We start from the raw sequence: 19,872 nt of genomic DNA, 5'->3' as shown, positions 1-19,872 counted from the left end.
GAGACATGTGTGCAGAGGAAATGAGGAGATTAAAAGAATGTGATTAATTCAAGGGACACAGAATGGAGTCCATTTAACTCAACACAGGAAGCAATAGTGGACTGGATTGATGCTGTGGAGGTAGAGGGAACAGGAAGATGTGGGGTGACTTTGCAATCCAAACTCAGGTTATTTTTCCTTTGAAATACTTTTGATATACCATGGAATATTATTCAGCCTTGAAAAGGAAGGACATTCTGATGCACACAGCAATATGGATGAACTTCAGAGAATTATGCTAAGTGAAATACACCCAGTCACAAAAGGTTCCACTTATAAGATGTTCCCACAGCAGTCAGATTTATAGAAAAAGAAAGAAGAATGGTATGATAGTTTCCACACAGATAATATATATATATATATATATATACACACACACACACACACACACACACACACATAATTTGTATTTATAATGTATATATAATTTGTGTGTGTGATATGTCATTTATTTTTCATCTTGGCTTGAGAGTCTAAAATATTTATTTTCTGGTCTTTCACATCAGTCTTTAAACTCTAATGCTAAATTGCATCCACAAAGTGTGTGTTCTGTATTGTTTATAAGATGAAATTTATTTGCCTATATTCCGCATCCTTTGAACTCTGTACTTCTTCAAGGCAATAACTTAAACACTCCAATATATAGGGACCTAAAAGGACGTATCTGTGTTTTGGTTACAAAATGCTCTGTTTAGAAAGGAAAATACTCAAGTGCCAAAGCTATCCTCACATCTCAAGTTGAATAAGTTTTTTCATTAAACCAGTTTATGAAAATGTGAAAGATTAGAGCCATATCCGTACCTAAGGAGCCTTCATGGAATGGAGGTTTTTCTGATAGGAAGGTAGAAAGAAGTAAAGTTCATTATAAAATTAAGATGAGAACTAGGGAGGTGACTAGGATTTGCCTAACGATAGGCAGTATGAGCAAGTTGGGAAGCTTTATATATGGTATATGGGATAGTATAAGATAACAGAAAACTTAAAAATAGAGACAGGTGGATATTCCTGGGCAATTTAATCTAAAGTCCCTTGGTTAGATGCTATGAGTTGAACATGTGAATGCTAATGGCCAAGCAAGGTAATTCTTTCTGCGATGGCTACTTTTGGAAAGTCTCATTGATGGAATGCTGCTGTGTGAGAAGACTTAGTCTCTAATCTTCTCCTTGGGCAGAACAAGAAAGCAGCAAGAAGCAGATGCTGAGGAATAAGCTGATGAACACTCAAGAGGAAGGTAGCATGTTTGCTTTATTGAACAGCTAACATGTTGGGTGCTATGATAAACACTTTGTAGAGTTCACAGGTAAATATGATGCTCCCTATAAGATTTTATAATCTAGGAGAGAAAAGATACATGAACTTTTGCATTGGCCCTGAGATTGGGGAGCAATTAAATGCATATTTAGGAATTTATTTACTAATGAATAAGAAACAAAAAGAATGTGCTTTTGCTAATACATAGATAAATCTCAGTTTTGAATTCTCATTGTCACTATGAAACTGTCTTCTGTAACTATCCTCTAACACATTTGACTATAGTTCTCTCTCTGGGCATTGTCCTGCCGCTGGGTTGAATAAACTTGGTAATTGCATTAATTCATAAATAAATGCCCTGGATGGTAGGTAGTAACAGTTTTTGCTACTATGTCACATTCCTTTAGTCTGTTGTATTTGAGTAATTATAATATAGAAAAAAATTGAGTATGAATATGTACCTGTTTGCCACTGCTAAGGAACTTTATTAGGGGCTAATGATGCACAAATTTGAACTAGGAGTCACTCAGATGACTGTGGAGGAGCATTTGAGGATTTTGGCATAAGCAGTAAGTGAATCAACCAACTTCATCCTATATGGTAACACTCAAATCAGTGAAAAAGGTGGAATTCACCTCTCTACAAAAACCATCTAAAGGCATTTATAAAGAATTATTGAATTACTCCAACACAGTGTACTACTCGTAAGCAGACATAGCAATGTATGGTACCCACCATATCAACCAGTGACCTTTTACAGAAATGTGTTTTTACTGATCTCCCTTCTTGCCCTGGCTTTCTAGTTTGACATACTCAAATGGAGAACTAGATGAAAGACATTTCCAAATGGAAGCCTCCCTTTAATATCATTCAGTTTACACTGGATTTTCAAACGTGCAATATATACACCACCATGGCAATTTCAACCTTAGAATTGAATAAGGAGAAACAATCAAATAATAGGATGTATGTCTAACACGTTATGTGGTAAAGGTGGCATTTGAGCCTTACAGTTATTGAATGTCATTCAACTGCAGAAATGTTAAAAGTTTGTTTCAATCCTTGTTTATTCTGAATTGGTATATCATTTGCTATTCCTTATGGAGGGTGCATATAAAACCTCATCTCCACAGATAGTTTCTGCAACCATCAATTTATATCCATGACTTTCAGTGTCAGAGTTTCTTTTAGAAAGAAATGCTATTTTTGTAAATTTATTTCTAACAATATCATTTTTTCCTCAGAATATGGAACATTTGCCGTAATCTTTAGCTTGGCCTAGAGAAGAAAGAACTAGTGTTATGGAAAAGAAAGGAAAACGTGAAAAAATAAAAAGATAGCTTTTAGCCCTTTTGAGAAACATTTGTTTAAAGTATGAGCAGAAATTAAAGTTGATGTCTCTAATTTGAATTTGTTTATACTTAACAAATTACAGATAGCAATATTTTGAGAAGTTCTGGAAATTTTTAAAAGGCATTTCTAGTGGAAAATAATTCCTAAATTGGCTTCATTTTGATGGAGTGTTATATTTTATTTAAAATTAAATCCTTGTTTTCTTGTATAATACTGAGTGTCCAATAAATGCTTATTAGAAGGCTGTCTGGGTGAATTTATTACTTTTTAATGGTATTTATTTTTCTTATTAGTTGACATAGCAATACTTTAAAACAAATATTCCATACCCCATTAAAAGATGGCTACATTTGACTTGTCATTTTGGTTTATCTGTTTTCTGTTTCTTTTGTTTTTTTAAAGAAGCCATGAAATAAAAACTTATAGAACATATTTACACTTTGCTACTTTTTTACTCCTTCAGTTTAGTGCTTAACTCTATTTAAGGCATATTTTAAAACAGTGTATAAGCTATATATATATATATATATATATATATATATATATATGTTTTATATATATATATTGTTTGTATGCATATCTATTTTGTATGTGCATGTACACATAAATAGAGAGACAAGATAACATGATAAGGCAAAGGTGATCAAATGTTAAAATTTGGGAAATTTGAAGGTAATACAGGAATTAATTCGCACTGTTTTCATAACTTTTATATGTCTAAAATTATTCCTAAATAAAAACATTTAAAAATAAGTCAGTGACAAAAAATCGGTCGTGGATCTAACACTGGCTGCATAAATGATGGTATGATATGATGGATTATTAAACAGTCATTGAGAGGGAAAAACACTAAGCTAGCTCTATACGTGCAGCTCTTAGGCTCTGCCCCCAAGAACGATTGATACTGTGATTGTGACAGTGGTGTCTTCATGAAGAGTGAGTTGGTACCCCACCTTGTGCACTCGTGCTCTCTCACCATGCATGCGATGCCCTCTGTCATGTTACAGTGCAGCAAGAGGGCCCTTGCCAGTAGCTCTTATCAATCTTGGACTTCCCCGCCTCGGGAATCATGAGTTAAATATTATTTATAGACAATTAATGAGTTAAATATCATTTATAGACATTGTGGCATGCTGTCCCATCAATGCAGAATGAACTGAGATGAGGGCCAAGTAAGATGTGAGAAAGGGAAAAGTCAAACTGAGACCCTGAGCAATGGGTGTAGTGGTCCAGTAAGGACCAACAGGGATGACCACTGCAGACAGAAGGAGCCCTGTGCAAAGGTTCTAAGGAGGGGAGTCCATGTTGGCAAGCATGCAGTCAGCAAGAAAGAATCTCCATCAGTAGGCAGGGGCTGGATGGCTTAGGGCCTTGAGTGCTAAGTTGTTGTCCACCTAGGAAAAGAGGGAGAGTTTGTGCATAATACCTCTTGAGAGTTTTGAACTCAGCCAGGATATTTTTCTCAGTACTAGGGATTGAACCAACTGATTACCACTTATTACACCCCCCAGCCCTTTTATTTTTTTTTATTTTTTTTTTTTGAGACAGAGTCTTATTAAGTTGCTGAGGCTGGTCTGCAACTTGTGATTCATCTGTCTCACCCTCCTGAGTAGGTGGGATGACAGATGTCCACTGCTCCACCTGGTTCCGCCAGTATTTTTATGTCAGGCACCACTATTCCGAGGAGTTAATATTTAAGATTCTTATTCTAACAGGCAGCATTTGAAATTCTGTAAAATGGGGAGTCACAACAGATCTGAGCTCTAAGGTAGGCAAGTAAATTGGATTAAGCCACGTTAAATCTGGGTAGAGTGAATTAGATCATTCTGGAGTGGGAGATAAGAGTGGATTCCCATGTAGGAGGCCTTTGTGAGTTGTAGGATAAGAAGGAAGAGAGGTACAGCCTGGGATGCTGGGATAAGGAGGGGACAGATGGTGTACAAATCCAAGGGAAAGTAATGGAGGGTGATGGACTTGGGTGGGAGGAGAGGGAGACTAAAAGGCTAGTATTCAATATATANTATATATATATATATATATATATATATATATATATATATATGTAGTTGGACACAATACCTTTGTTTTATTTATTTTTATGTGGTCATGAGGATCAAACCAGGGCCTTACACATGCTAGGTGAGCACTCTCCCACAGAGCCACAACCCAAGCCCATGTGAAGGTTCTTTTATAAGGACATTAATTTCACATGTAAGGAAGGAGCCCACATAACCTACCTACCTCCTAAATGCCTACCTGTAAATAGTTTTGCTTTGAGGATTAAGTTTCAACATGAATTTTGCAGGAATGTAAACATTCAAACCACAGCAAGCCCTGTTCTCGTGAAGTGGTACTTTTGGGGCTCTTTTTTTTATCATTGGTGGGAGTTACACATGACAAAAAGAAGGCGCATTTATTCTGAGTATACCCAGGATGCCTGCCCTCAGTAGAAATAGGGTGAGCTTACCTGAAAGGTGGGGAAAATCAAAACACAATCTCTCTTTCTAAAACAAACAAACAAACAAACAAAAAACCTTCTCCAATTATTCTTTAATAATCTTTCTATGTGCAAATGACTTATCTTTTTATCAAGTGGAGGGATCTGAAAGTTCTAAAATTAATTCACATTATTGTCTTTTAACATCTGCCTATGAGGATTTGGATCCTTGCTTTGCAAATCCTCATGTTTATGTATCAGTGCCTTGTTAAATTCATTTTTAACATATTTTAATATAGGATTTGTTGTCAAGGCTATGACTATATGGGTATTAGAGAAACAGTTTCTTCAGTAAAGTAGGTGCTTATCAGACATTTATTAGATATTGAAGTAATAATCAGATAGGTTAAAAATGCAGTCCTGCTGCTGATTAATATTATTTGTACTTGGAGATGGGAGATTGATCCCCAAGTTAGCCCTTGCATTGGAGATGATTAGGAGAGAAAACAAATTTCCCAATCTTATATAAGGATAGCTCATATGTGCTATCTTACCACCCCATATGTGCACAGCTATCATTCTTGACACAGGTAATCCCCACTAAATTTAAAGCATATATGCTTTCTCTATGTACTTTTCAAAGTAGAATTTGTAAAAAAAAAAAAAAATGACATTTCTTTTAACTTGGAAAACCTTATTAGTATTTGCCATTATTTGCAGATTGGTAAAAGTTCTTCTTTTTTCCTTTCATATCATCATTATTGATGAAAAGCTGAAAATACAGTTTATAGATCATTACACTTGTAATCTTCCTTTCTACATCATTATTCCTTTTCCTCCATTAAGTTCTTGCAGAGTTAAGTGAAGAGCTGTAGTGACAGTGATGGGCAAGAATATTTTCTGCTTTGTCAATTCAAATAAATCCCAAGCTAGTAAATGACAAGCTATTTTGTCAGCAAGGATTAACATCTAGTGATGCCTGAAAGAAGGACCAGTGTATATACAATCCTAACTGGATTGATAGTATTTTAACTAGTATTCATGGGGGGAAAATGCTATCATTTCTTTAGCATGGTTTTAAGTGCACTGAGTACCCTTTTCCTTTCTACATCTCTATATTAATTTTATTTGAAATTGTCTGTAATATAAGATACTCACTCTTGCTGGTACCCATTAGGAACTAAGTATTTTGTTAATTTCATAAAAAACATTGTTCTTATTATATGACTATTATAGTTTGGATCTTAAATGTCCCCCAGGGTAATGTGCTAAAGGTTTCTTTGCCTGTGGTGCTGTTAGAAAGAGGTGCAACTTTAGGAGATGGGGTCTAGTTGGAGAAAGTGGGTCACTGGTAGTATGTACTTGAAAATAATCTTTTGTACCTAGTTCCTTTTCTCATTCTTGTTCTCTTTCCCCTTCCCATCCATCATGAGGTGAGCAGCTTTGATCTACCATGCACTCCCCATCATGATGTTTTCTTGTGAGTATGGACTGGAACCTCTGAAATAGTGTGCCAAATTACATCTTTCTATCTTTTAAGCTGATTTTTCAGGTATTTTGTCACAGTCATGGAAAGCTGACTAACAAAACACACCTGAGTGCAAGATGAAGCCAAATTACCCACTAAACATGGGAAGACCATAAGAGGAGGAAGGGGAATAAATAAGAGTGACATTACCTAGTGTCCGCAGGACAGGGTTATATAAGTAATGACCATGCAATATATTTCATCACTATTCTTTTAACATAATAACAAATTGAAACAACAAGCACAGTTTGTTTTTCCTTTAAATAGTTTGTAAAACCATATTTGTGTTACAAAGTCACTAAGAATGACTGTATATATATCTCAGCAGACCTGGAAGTAATAAAAGACTGAAAAAGTTATTACCAGATAATAGTTAAGCATGCATGCTTTTTTGTACCAGGCAAAAGTAAGAGTAAATTTATTGTAAAAAGAAAAAGTGTATATTTGCTGTAGTTTGCCTATGGTTTGAATGTGTCACCCAAAGTTTCAGGTATTAGAGACTTGGTCTCTGGTGTTGGTACTGAAATAGTTGAACCTCTAAGATGTGGGGTCTAATGGAATGTCATAATGTCACAGAGGCTTCACTTGCACAAGGGATCCAGGGAGTGTGCACTTGCCTTTGCAGGACAAGGTTACAAAGGAGTCTAACACCTTCCATGAATCTCTTGATTCCTCTTCTTGTTTCTTTTTCTTGCACATGCTCCTGCCCTGATGCCATCCACCATGTTATGATGTAGCCAGAAGATGCTCATCAGAGCTAAGTGGATCCTAAGTCCATGTTTTTGAACCTCCAAAATAGATAAATAGACCTCTTTAATTCATACATTATCCAGAATCAGGTATTCTGTTATAAAGCAATAGACAGCAAACTAAAAAGACAAAAAAAGAAAAGAATATTATCTTATTCTTGCATCTATTGTCCCACAGTGCTTCTAAGTTACTGTAACTCATGTTGGGGACATTGTAGTTGAAAACGGATTAGAGTGGAGTCCTAATAGAAGCAGGGGTGCAGCTGCTGTGTTTCTCCAGATGAAACCCCATGATGGCTTCCATGAGGGCAGTAGCAATTCTGAGCTAGGAATTTCAATGATTTTAAGATATATTTTTTTCGTGCACAATTGACAGGGTTTGTTGGTAGAAATTACATGACTGTCTATTTCCTGCCTCATAACACGAGTAGTTTTCCCACTGAATGCTTACTCACTTCAAGTCCATTCATGCAGTCTATTGAGGACGTTTAGAGGGCTAATGGATTAGAACCATCATGAATTAGACTAGTTCACTTCTTATATGATTTGCAAAGGAGATTGGAAATTTTGTGATATTTTCACTTCTGCTTATTGGCAAAGGTCAATGGGTAGTAGATATGTGTAAAGTTGAATGTAATGATGCAAAAAAAGAAGCCAATTTGATCTACATCTCATTAACTCATTTTTCACTGAATAACAAGAGGCATTAAAAAACCTTTAGGACCCAGTAAATTGGCATCTAATTGATCTTAAACACCTCCTCTTTAAAGAATAATTGGAGTCCGTGTATTTAGGAAGATGGGAGGTCTAATCTTTATGGGGAGACAAAAATGTAGCTACGTTTTCACCAAGTTCTGCAGCCATATGCAAGGTCAAAAATGCTTTAGAATTAGATAATCAATTCACATGCATTCAAAATCAACCTTGTTTCTTAACCTTCAAACTTATTGTCTTCTTGTTTTTTGTCTTGTAATTTTCAGTGCTATATTTGGATAGTCTTGGTAGATTTGACTTTTTAATTTGGCTTTTCCTGTCCTTAGGGGAACTCCCACTTCTCAGCTTGAGAAGAGACATTTGCAGAACATGGAGAGAAAATCTTGCAGTATTCTGAACATCTCCAGGAAACATTCTGACAAGAGGGTGAACATGTGTGCCAGGCTTCCATGAAGAGCCTGTGTTAATCATGATGGAGGGATGGCAAATGTCCTCTGCTTCCTATTTCCTATTTTAAGACCTCAGGTAGTTTCAAATGGGGATACAGGCCTGGAGTCCAAAAATAAGCCATCAGTCAAGGGTAGGAGACATGTTTATGATGTCAGAGAGGATTCTTTCTCTTGATTCCTTCCAGCTCCAGTTAATATCAAATCTCTAATATCAGAGAAGTCTTTTATGTTTTGTTTGTTTGTTTTTGTTTTTGGTGTTGGGATTAAACCCTCTACCAACTGAGTCATAGCCCTAGCCCTGCACTGGTTTTGGATAAGAGAACTGTTGAATCACACCACTTTGTGAAGGTTTGTGTTACAATTAGTGTATCCGTTTTTTCTATTACAGTTACATTTTATCTCCAAATTTACTTATTTAAAACAACAGCCATCTACTTTGCTCAGGAATTTGTCATTTGGGTGAAGCCTAGCACAAACAGGCCTGCTCTTTTTCACCAACCAACAGCTGGGGCAGCTTCCCCCTGGGAATGAGAATTCCACACTTGAGAGAGCTTGTTTGCTTGCTTACTCAGGTGAGGGTCTTAGTTAACACTGTCAGCTGGGAGCTTGGCTCCTACTGGGGGCTTGCAACTTCAGTAAGGGTTGCTGAGCTCCAAAGCAGGTGTCCAAGAGAACTAGGCAGAATTTGTATTTTCTGTCCTGTAACCTTGAGGGTTACATAATGTCACTTCCCTCACAGCTTCAGCCTGCCCAGATTAAGAGAAGGGAACTAGACCCTGCCATTCTCTATGGGAAACATCAGAGACATATGATGGTAGGGCACTTGTGATGAATGAAATTGTTTTTGCCACTTTCAGATAATACAATCTGTCACAACTTATTTTTCCTTGGATACCACCTAAAATAATTCATTTTTGATAGCAACGATTCCTCCATCTTCAAGGTGTGACTTCTAGAGACACAGGGATTGAATTTTCAGGGATATTAGCATGTAAGTATTATTTCAAATTAAGGTCTATTAGAAACTGGAAAATACTTGTATTTTTTTCTTTGTAAATTGGCGTTCATATTTTTGGTATGATTCTTTAATTGATTAAAAAAAAAATCAGGATTCTGAGACCTGCCATGGAGTGAGAAGGCATTTCAGTTAGCTATAGGCAAACACACACAAACAGAATCTTAAGTCACCCACCTGACTCTACCAGACCCCTTTCCTCCTCCAGTCCTGCAAACACACACACACACACACACACACACACACACACACACACACACACACACGGGGTGGTGAAGAAGCCCTACTCCTGCCTTGCATCCTCGGATGTCCTCCAGCCTAGGACGCACAGACTCTGCTCCAAGTCCGATCAGAAACAAAGAGAAAAAAAGGATGTCCCCTCCTTACATACACAAACACCTATAACACTGAAAAGCTCCGGAGCCCTGCAGACAGGCTCCTGTTGGAACTAAGAGGCAGGTGGGGTCAGGTGGCGGCGGTATAGGTAAGCCAGCAGCGAAGGTCAGTGCGGGGCGGTAGCGCCAGCGATCCGTGAGCAGTCCGTGTCCCAACGGGTCAGGGACAGGAAAGCCTGATGAGGTTCCAGGAGTCCCCGCAGCTGCTCTTCCAGCGACTTGTGTCCGTCTCCAAACTCGCGTGTCCGTGGCTCATCCTCAGTTAACATTAGTCACTACCGCCCAAATTGTCTTCGCTGACCGCCCTCCAGCTCGAATGGAGCTGAGGTCCTGAGATACCTCCTCCCACCGTTGTCCGGTGGAGTTCCCCGCAGCGCCACTCAGGACCCGCTCCAACGGTGCGAAAAAGTGGGAAAAGTTGCCTGGCGGCGGCTCCATCTCTCCAGCTCGGCTGTGCGCTTTGTGCGCGCTCATCGCCAGCACCCGGCTCCTGTGAACCTTTGCTTCTCTTGTCTTTTCTATTCTGCTGCCCGGAGCCCCTCGGGTTCCAATCCTAGGAAATAAGAGGTGGGATTTCTTGAAGCCAGGCGCCCGCCACGCTCCTGCTTCGCCCAGGGCGCCCTCTACTGGGAGAGAGTGGAGAGGAGGAAGGGAGGCTGGGCCAGTGCACTTGACCAAGCGAGTGAGGCCCTGCGCAATCCACCAGCTGCCTGATCAACCAGCTGAAGGGCGCTTGGCAGCAGGCTTACTCCAAGAGTTTCAGCCCAGAAATAAGTCATGACCCACGGATCTGTTATTAAAAAAAAAAAAAAATCAAAACCATGAAGAATAAGTAGAGAAATGGTGTTGGGGCTAGGTGCAAAGAGATGAAAGGTGGAAAGGGTTAAAGTCAGATGGAATCCAAAGGAGGATGAGGTTGGATGAGAGCTTCTGAATTTGAGAAGCTGTGAACTAATCCCTTCTCCCATATTTTTTGGAAATAATGTTAGGTAGTGAGAAAACAATCTGCAGATGTATTCCATCTCGTCTGCATCTTCCAAAGCTAAGTGTCCAGGAAACTTTTAAGAAACAGACACATTTTAATTCTAGTCTGCTTCCTGGAAATCCTCCATTTCAACCAGGCTGGTACCTTCTTCTGTTTTCAGTTGTAGTATAGTTGCCAGACACCTTTTCAGAAGAGTATTACTTTACCTACTTAAGCTTTTTATTAAAAGTTGTGTATATTTCACAATAATCTTCTGCTCATTTTGAGGTTCCTTTGTTGCAAAAGTGTATGTTATATTAAGGCAAATTGTGATAATAGCATTTGGGATGAGATCATCCATGGTTCGCCCTGCAACTCAGCCTTCATGTCAGAGGTGATGATTTCATATCATTCTTGGAGTCGTTTAATCAAATAATTGAATCAGAAATTCTTTCCATTCATGTTGAGAGACTTTTGTCTTCACTTCCTAACTCAGTCACCTTATCTTTCCTATCATAACCCTGAAAATTAATCCTTTAATTTAAACTTGAATCATTTCATACTAATTGAATAACTTTCTGGCTCCTTGAGGTAATTAATCAAAGTTCTGTATTTAAGTAGAAAATTGAAATTCGTGAAATAGGTAAGACTTGCAGGGATAAGATTAAAAGAACTTTGGACTTAAATGAAAATATCCCTTACTTCTTTGACTTCTATATTTTTGTGTTTTTTGAAAGAAAGATCTTGGAGAGATTGAGGAGAATGGAGCACATCTTTGGAAAATTCACAAATGCAGTTTAAAAATGCAGCAAAAGAGTGCTGGGTTTTCATCTAAAGTGCTTTAATCCACAGTGGAGCTTCTTTGACTAAGGACATAGGGAGAGAATAAAGGATGAGATTTCTGGGATAAACAGTGAATGATAGGGGATTCATCTTTATTAAGTATTTGAGCATTCAAAGCATGTTTACTAGTGAAGTTTCTTCCCTCTGAAATACCTTCAAACACGTACAGGGGTGTCTTTGTCAACATTCATATACTTACTCAGAAGGAAGAGCTTCTTTTGTTCCTTTTAAATAATATACAAAATATTGTTCTACCTTTTTATGTTATCTTAATTAGTGTTACTTCTATCCAGAAAATGCAGATGCCAATTTTTTTCTTTTCTGAAAAGGAGACGCTGCTGAACATCATTCCTGCAGTAACCAAATGTAGAGACACAAGAGCTGAGGTCAGTGTGAGGAAGAGCCACACCAGCACAAGATGAATGGTTACCTCTGAGAAGTATGTGATTCTCTTTGCTTTGAATGGGAAATATATTCAAAGCATGTATGAGAAGCAAACACTACTGTGTGATGTTTAATATGAAAGAATAGATTTTATTTTAGTATGTATGTAAAAAAAATAGGATATGGAGATTCTGTAGAAGAACATTCATGGTTAGAAATTTCTTATTTGGAAATAATTTTAGATTTGCAGAAGAGTTACAAAAATAGTGGTGAGAGTTTCTGCATACCATCCGCTTAGGTTTCCCAAATGTTAATCTGTTACAAAACTATACATAATATATTACCTGAAAGAAAAGATTGACATGGGTTAAAATATAAACTGTACTTGGTTTTTCTAGCTTTTCCATTAATGTCCTATTTCTACTCTAGGATCCAGTACAAGGTACCATCTTGCATCTAGTTATTATGTCTCTTCCAATCTGTGGCTATTTTCAGGTTCTCCTCATTTTTTTTTTATGAGATTGGCAATTTTGATAAGTACCAGTCAGCTGTTTGATAGAATGTCTTCTAATTAGTTTTATCTGTTTTCTCAGGAATAGAGTTGCAGATTTAAAAAAAAATAATTTTTATAGCAATTTTGGATATATAGAAAAGTTGAGAAGATAATGAGGTACAAAGTTTTTCCATGGGGAGCTGAGGTGTGGTTCAGTAGTACAGTGCTTGCCTAGCATGTGTGGGGCCCTGGGTTCTATCCTCTGCAACACATAAAAATAAACAAACAGAAGAGTTCTTCTACTCCATACACTCAGCTCTTCCTGTATTAATATCAAACATCAATATGGTACATTTGTCACAATTAATCAGGCAATGTTGATAAATCTATTAACTGAAGCCCATACTGTATTCAGATTTTCATAGTGTTTACCAACTACCTCTTTGCTCTTCCAGGAGATGACGAGATTCCTGGGTCCAGGACCAATATTTTATGGGCACAGGATCTGAAAAGGGAGAAACACAGGTGTGGTAGGGACATAGCACCCAGATGTAACAACAGCGTCCATTGTATATATTGGGCTGGTCATAGGGATGGTTGAGGCAAACATATAAATGTCAGTCTTTAGAGTTAAGGGTGTGGTAGTGGAAAGGGCATGAGCTTTGGGGCCATAGAAAATAAGTTCAATCTTATTATTAATTTCAGTATGAAATAATTCAAGAGCCCTGGGCAAGAGGTGTCACTTCTCTGAACCACAGGGCTTTGCAGTATGTAAAAGGTACTTGATGCACTAATTTATTCATTCAGTAAGTATTAGTATTGTGAAGTGTGTTAGAGCAAGTGGATGTGGAGAGAGATAAATGTACAAATATGTGAAATGGACATGACAAGGCACATAAGGATAATACGATAGAGTGATGTGAGAGAGTGACAGAGGGGATAGATTAGGTTGGGTGTTGGAGAAACCACTTTCTAAGGAGGGGATATTTTAGTTGAATTGTGAATAATGAAAAGGAGTTGTGTATGCTCCATGGACAGTTATGTAAACCTAGCAAATGATCATGTCAGAGCTCATGTTTTGATCAGAAAAGTATGTGTCAAACCATCAGATGGAAAGCGGATTTAGAGATGATCATAGCCTGGGAAGGTCCTGTCTTTAGGATGTGTCATAATTTTCTGAGGAGCTTGTTAAAATGCATTTTCCAGAGTTGCAGCCCCCTGTTGCCCTTTCTCTCCAGCCCGGATCTGATTTCTAATTTAGGTGAAGCTCTCCAAGTCTGGCTTTCTTTTGAGCTTATCATTCAAAGAATCAGTAGATAGGTTGTTTCTGTGCTTACAGCAGCCTAACTAAAAGGAAAGCGGACAGTACCCTGAGATCCTGGAGGGAAAAAAAAAATGTCCTGAACATGTGCTGACTGAGAACTATGAATCAGGCCATTTTAACTGCACCCAGTTCTTCCCCAGTGGCCTCCTTGCTCCCTAAAAAAAGATTTTAAGAAAATTCTATGAGTTGCTATTGATTGGATAGTTAAAAGTAATCCCATTTGCTTGGACCCTGCCTTCTATCAATAAATAATGTCACTATTAATGCCATCAATTTAATCATAGGGAGTTGATACGTATGGCTCTCATTACATGATATCAAATTGTCATTCTAAAAGTTGAGCCAATTTTCATGGCTGTCACTGTTGACTCAGAGTAATAGTTTGGATTGAAAGGAAGGGTGTTCTGTTTTTTATCTAGAAAGAACTGATGCTTGCTTTATTTGCATGCTTATGTTATCTAACCTCATCTTTCCTCTCTCATTTTAACAGATCTGCAAGATACTGTTCCAGTTATCTTTTCCAGGGACTAATTGTTTATCTCAGTATCTAGATTATAGAATTCTACCTAGATTATAGAATTCCTTAATAGTAGTTGCATGAAAAATTGTGAAGCCAAATTCTGAAAGGGGTAAATGCAAGTGTGAAGGAAATGTACCTTGAGTTCCTTTCTTTCTGTTGTTCTTCCTTTCTTGCCTCCATAAGTATGAGAGATGTTAACATCAGCATTCAGAGCTGCCTCAAAAAAAACATAAAATGCCCCTAAGAGTTTTCAGCCTGAGGCAACCAGTGGAGAATAAGGAAGACCCAGCCTGTCCCTTTTACTTTGGGGATGGTGGGTGTTCCCAAGTTATCTGCTCAAATATGAGCTTTAGCTTTCAGAGAAAGAAGGAAAGAGGGAGAGACAGGAGAGAGAAGACAAATTTTGTATTAAATTTATTATTTTTCTTTTATAAAAAATTGTTCTAATTAGTTATACATGAGAGTAGAATATACTTTGATACATCATGTATAGATAGAGAATAATTTCTCATTCTTCTGTTTGTACATGATGCAGAATCCCACCAGTTATATTGTTATATATGTACATAGGATAATAATGTTTGATTCATTCTACTATCCTTCCTCCCCCTATACCCCCTCCCTTCCCTCCAGTCCCCTCTACCTAATCTAAATTAAATTTTGTATCAAATTTAAAATTACAAACGGATTAAATTCTAGTATGTTGAATTAATCTGTCTCCAACTCCTCTTCCAAAAAGTATCCAGTTGGTGTTTTTAATTGTTTTTTCATTAGTTTCTTAAAAATGATATATTTTTATTTTGTATAGACAGATCAATGGATACCAGTTTACCCTAGAATACATCTTTATATAATTGTATATAAATTATTATAAAGTATCACAAAGGACACTAGTTTACATAGAATATATCTTTTTCTAAACTTAACATTTTGATATATTTTAGTTGTATTTTTGCTTATTCGAAAATATATACACACAATTAAGTTGGAGGTATTTTGTAACATGATGAAATCAAATGTTCAGATTGTTTCCACATGTATGCTTTTTATTCATTCATGTCACATATATTTTCCAAGGTGTTATGGGTATTATAGTGTTTTTCAACCTGAGATGCATATTACAGTCTTTTGGGGAGCTTTGAAAATAATACACATACCCACATCCATGTCTCCAGAAATTCTGATTCAACTAGTCTGGGAAAGGTGTAATTCTCCATAAGAATCTAATGGGGATCCAGGCTTGGAGCTATTGGTGTAGGTAAGCCTCTTTTTAAAAAAATAATTACTGTTGGATATGATATAACTTGCTTTTCCACAATGTTGGTCGATATTCAGGTGAGATTTAGTTTAACTTAGTTATCTTTTCCCCTGTGCATAGAACCTCTGGGTCATGAGGCAACTGTCTGATTTATGTCTCTGATAGATCCATAATCAAGATGGTCTTTGAATTATGGTATGCAGAGGGGTTGATCTAATTTGCCTTGGCTAGAAGCTGGCTTTGTAATTAGGAACTATGGTTAATGATGTGAGCTTAGAGCTGACCTCAGAAGAGGCAGGTAACAACCAGAGCAGGTGTATCAACTCAGGGCCAATCTTCAGGTTAATTTATGGCACTCTGTGATGATTTGTGGTCATTTAAACTCATTACCAAAGCACCTGGTGCCCAGATGGCCCCAGTAGCTCCACTGGCCATCTGATGTGAATGAGTGAAAGGATCACTAGCTTTCTTAAGTCACGGTTAAGATGTTTGGTTGCTTTTCTGTTGAAACATTGTGTAGAAGATCCCGAGGAAGCTAACCATGAAACAAATATTAAATCCACCACTGCACTACTGGCTACCAGGTAAGAGGAGATGCTGTTTTGTCATACAGCCTCTCAAAACAGTGTGCATGCAAGTGTGACCTGATTTGCCTTTTTCTTAAAAACCTTTGTGCAAAAAGAAACAAAAAACAAAATGCTGGGCTGGGGATGTGGCTCAAGCGGTAGCGCGCTCGCCTGGCATGCGTGCAGCCCGGGTTCGGATCCTCAGCACCACATACAAACAAAGATGTTGTGTCCACTGATAACTAAAAAATAAATATTAAAAAACTCTCTCTCTTGGGGCTGGGATGTGGCTCAAGCTGTATCGCGCTCACCTGGTGTGCGTGCGGCCCGGGTTCGATCCTTAGCACCACATACAAACAAAGATGTTGTGTCCGCCGAAAACTAATAAATAAGTATTAAAAAATAATAAAAAAAACTCTCTCTCTCTCTCTCTCTCTCTCTCTCACACACACACACTCTCTCTTTAAAAAAAAATGCTGAAAGATAGCAAGGAAGGGAAATAAATTTAAATTTAAATTTGGACTGATCCCTACAAATGAGAATTTATTTGAAAAGAAATACCTGATTGCATAGAGATAGTGCTGCAATGGTGATTCCCCCCCCCCCTTTTTCATTTTTGAGTATTTTCCCCCTGCTGAGACCAGGATCTCCCCTCTGCTGGGACTGGTTTAAAATTTCTGTCTGAGAGTTTTTTTTCCAGAGAAAGAGCCTACTGGCAGATACAATGGTTGTTATTGCTGGCAAAAGCATTATTGGAGGCTAAATTTTCCCTTCCCAAACTGTAGCAAAGCTTGCCTGTGTAACTCTATTCATTTTTTTTTTTTTCAGCTTGTGTTCATGGAGTACCTTCTTTGCACCAGGCACTATTAGAGGGTAGAGAGATGGTGAATAACACAGGCGTGGTTTCATTTTTCAGAAAGCTGGTAGTCTGGTGGAAAAATGGATGCAAACATCACAGTGGGAATACCGTTTAGAAACACACCCTCCCATCTCTGTTTTTCACTCTTCTCCTTTCTCTTCTCACTTCCTTCAATTCCCTTATTCTTTTCTCTGTCCTCCCGAACAGGAAGAGCACCTGATGCCCCTGGAGAGAAAACATTTGAATCTGTAGGGAACGTGTGATGCATCCCCTGATGCAGATGTCTCATCCCCACCCCCACCTTGCATGACAGTCACAGTGAAATTTAAAAACACAAAGGATCCTAAGGAGGTGATAATTCATACTTTTGAATTAAAGTATAAAATGGCATATTGAGGGGAACAGCTGCTTGGTATCTTCATCAACTCCTTGAAACCAGCTGCACATTTTATTCACTCCCTTCCCCTCTGCTCCCTTGCTTGCCCCTGATATCCCAGGTTTAGCTTGAGATTCACATCAGCTCTTCCCCAGAGTCGCTCTGTCAGCATATAAACTTTCCTACAGCTCCTGTTTGAGAACTGACATAATTGTACAGCCCGCTCGCCTCCTCAAAGCCTGAGTTTCCCGTTGACAGGAGCAAGCACTTTCCATGCTTTGATGGCCGCCATTAGCATGGAGTGGTTAACTGCATTTAGAAATAAATGGTGAAATAATAGTTGTCAGGGAGGCTTTTTAAAGATCACATTTTCTTCATGTTTAATGCTTCTTTAGCTCTTAGGGAGCAGCCAGGGGTCCATTATGCCTTGGAGCAGAAGCTTGGAAGTAGCTCCCACTCCCCCAGCAAGCGTCTTCACTTTATGCAAGGAGTCCTCTGTTGCAGGGGGCAGGGGAATGTATGTGGCTCTGTTCTCCTGACTCTCTGCTCTACCATGATGGTTTTCAGGGCAGGAGGGGAAAGAAAGTTCCTATATTGTTATGACACTGGAAAGGACTGTTTACCAGCTTGTGGCCTCAGAAGAAGCTAAAATTCACATTCCTTGGATTCTTATTTGGGCCCTGACAAGGAAAGAACTAAGATTCCAACTCTAGTTCCTGCTAGAGATCCACCTGATTCAAGGCCCAATTATAAATGAAGAAAAAGGGAAGGATGATGTGTCCCCTAATCGAAACAGGGGGCCCTGATGCATGAGAACTGAGGTTTTGGCTGGGAACCCATAGCCCTCAGCATCTTCTGGCTGGAACACTAAGAGGAAAAGGAGTTGTCAGGGCAACAAGAGAGTGCCAGAATCAGGCCAGGCGAATAGGCAAATAGGCACCCAGTCCAGCACCTGCCCCTCAGTGTTGCTAGGTAAATGTTTGCTGACCTCAGTGAAGGGAACTACGGGGGGTTTTGCTGCCTGTTGAGGTCCTGGTTAGAGAGCACTGGGTGGACCCTGGTCTGAAGGAATCCACACTTGGCTGGTAACCATCATCAGCTACATTTCATTCATTTGACCTTCCTTTATTGCCTCATTCAGTATTCATGGGGAACTTATTGTTTCAGTGCTCATGATTCAGTAAGGCACAGGACAATTGCAGTCCTCACTCTTGTGGAATTTACTTTGCAGCTGTGTAGCTCAACCCATGTGCACTCTGTAAATTGCCTGACCTACACAAAACCTGTCCAGCCCAGCTCCTGCCAAAGGGTTTCCTGAGAAACCTGTGAGAGAGTGCCATCATTTTTATCATTGAGGACATTTCCTTGCTTATAAAATGGATGTGATCGTGTCTATTCCACAGACCCCACCAGATTAAATGGGAGATGAACTTCCATTTGATAAGTTCCAGATCAAAAAGTGTGATGCAAATTGAAAGCACACACATCATCTCACGTGTAAGGCTTTACTACATTTTAAATGCTCTATGTTTTAAAGGAACATCCTGCACCATGATTTTAAAGCATCCTGATAGGAGCCCCCTTGGTGGTAGAGCCAGGCAATCTCTATCCAACCTCTGTTCTTTGGTTCTCTCCTGGCTATTTTTCACTGAGCTTCAGAAACTTTTGTGTTTTCTTCCAGACCTTTGCTTTCTTTGCTTGCTGATCCCGATTTCTTGTTCTAGCTATGTTTCTTGTGTCTCTTGCTGCTAATTCTGCTCCGTTATGTCCATTATGCATTTCAGCCAACAGTAGGCCCTCCCCAACTTGAGTGCAGAGAGAATTCCCTACAGCTAAATTAATCAGGTTCAGTTTATGAAAATCCATGAGATTATGAGCCACTTCCTTTGTGATTGTGCCTGATTAATCAGGTCAATCAATGCATATTTTTTTAAAAAATCATCATATGGTAGGTAATACAGATTTGTACCTTCCTCTTGACCTCTGCTTATCAAAATATCTGATTATTTAGGATGTCAGTATATACATTATGTGATTTTTGGTTATCAAATCTAATTTATATTCTTGGGCATGCATTATGGCTTTACTATTGCAAGTCAAACCATGATGAGGAACCTCACTGTTACATTCATTGACTCTGATCTGATATTTTCTTTTGAATAAAATGCTCATGTTTGACTCATTGGATTAAAAGATATGCATATTTCTAGGTCTGCACATTTCCATATTTCTAGGAGGTTTATTTTGGGTACATAATGCTGAATTATTCCTCCTAATTTTGTTGTTTTGAATTTGGGTTTTTTTCTTTTGCCTAACATACTAATGTTTATTATTAGATTTTATATTTGTAGCTCA

This window comes from Marmota marmota, unplaced genomic scaffold (assembly GCF_001458135.2).
Source record: "Marmota marmota marmota unplaced genomic scaffold, marMar, whole genome shotgun sequence".
Classification (NCBI taxonomy): domain Eukaryota; kingdom Metazoa; phylum Chordata; class Mammalia; order Rodentia; family Sciuridae; genus Marmota; species Marmota marmota.
Note: the sequence above shows the minus strand (reverse complement) of the source record.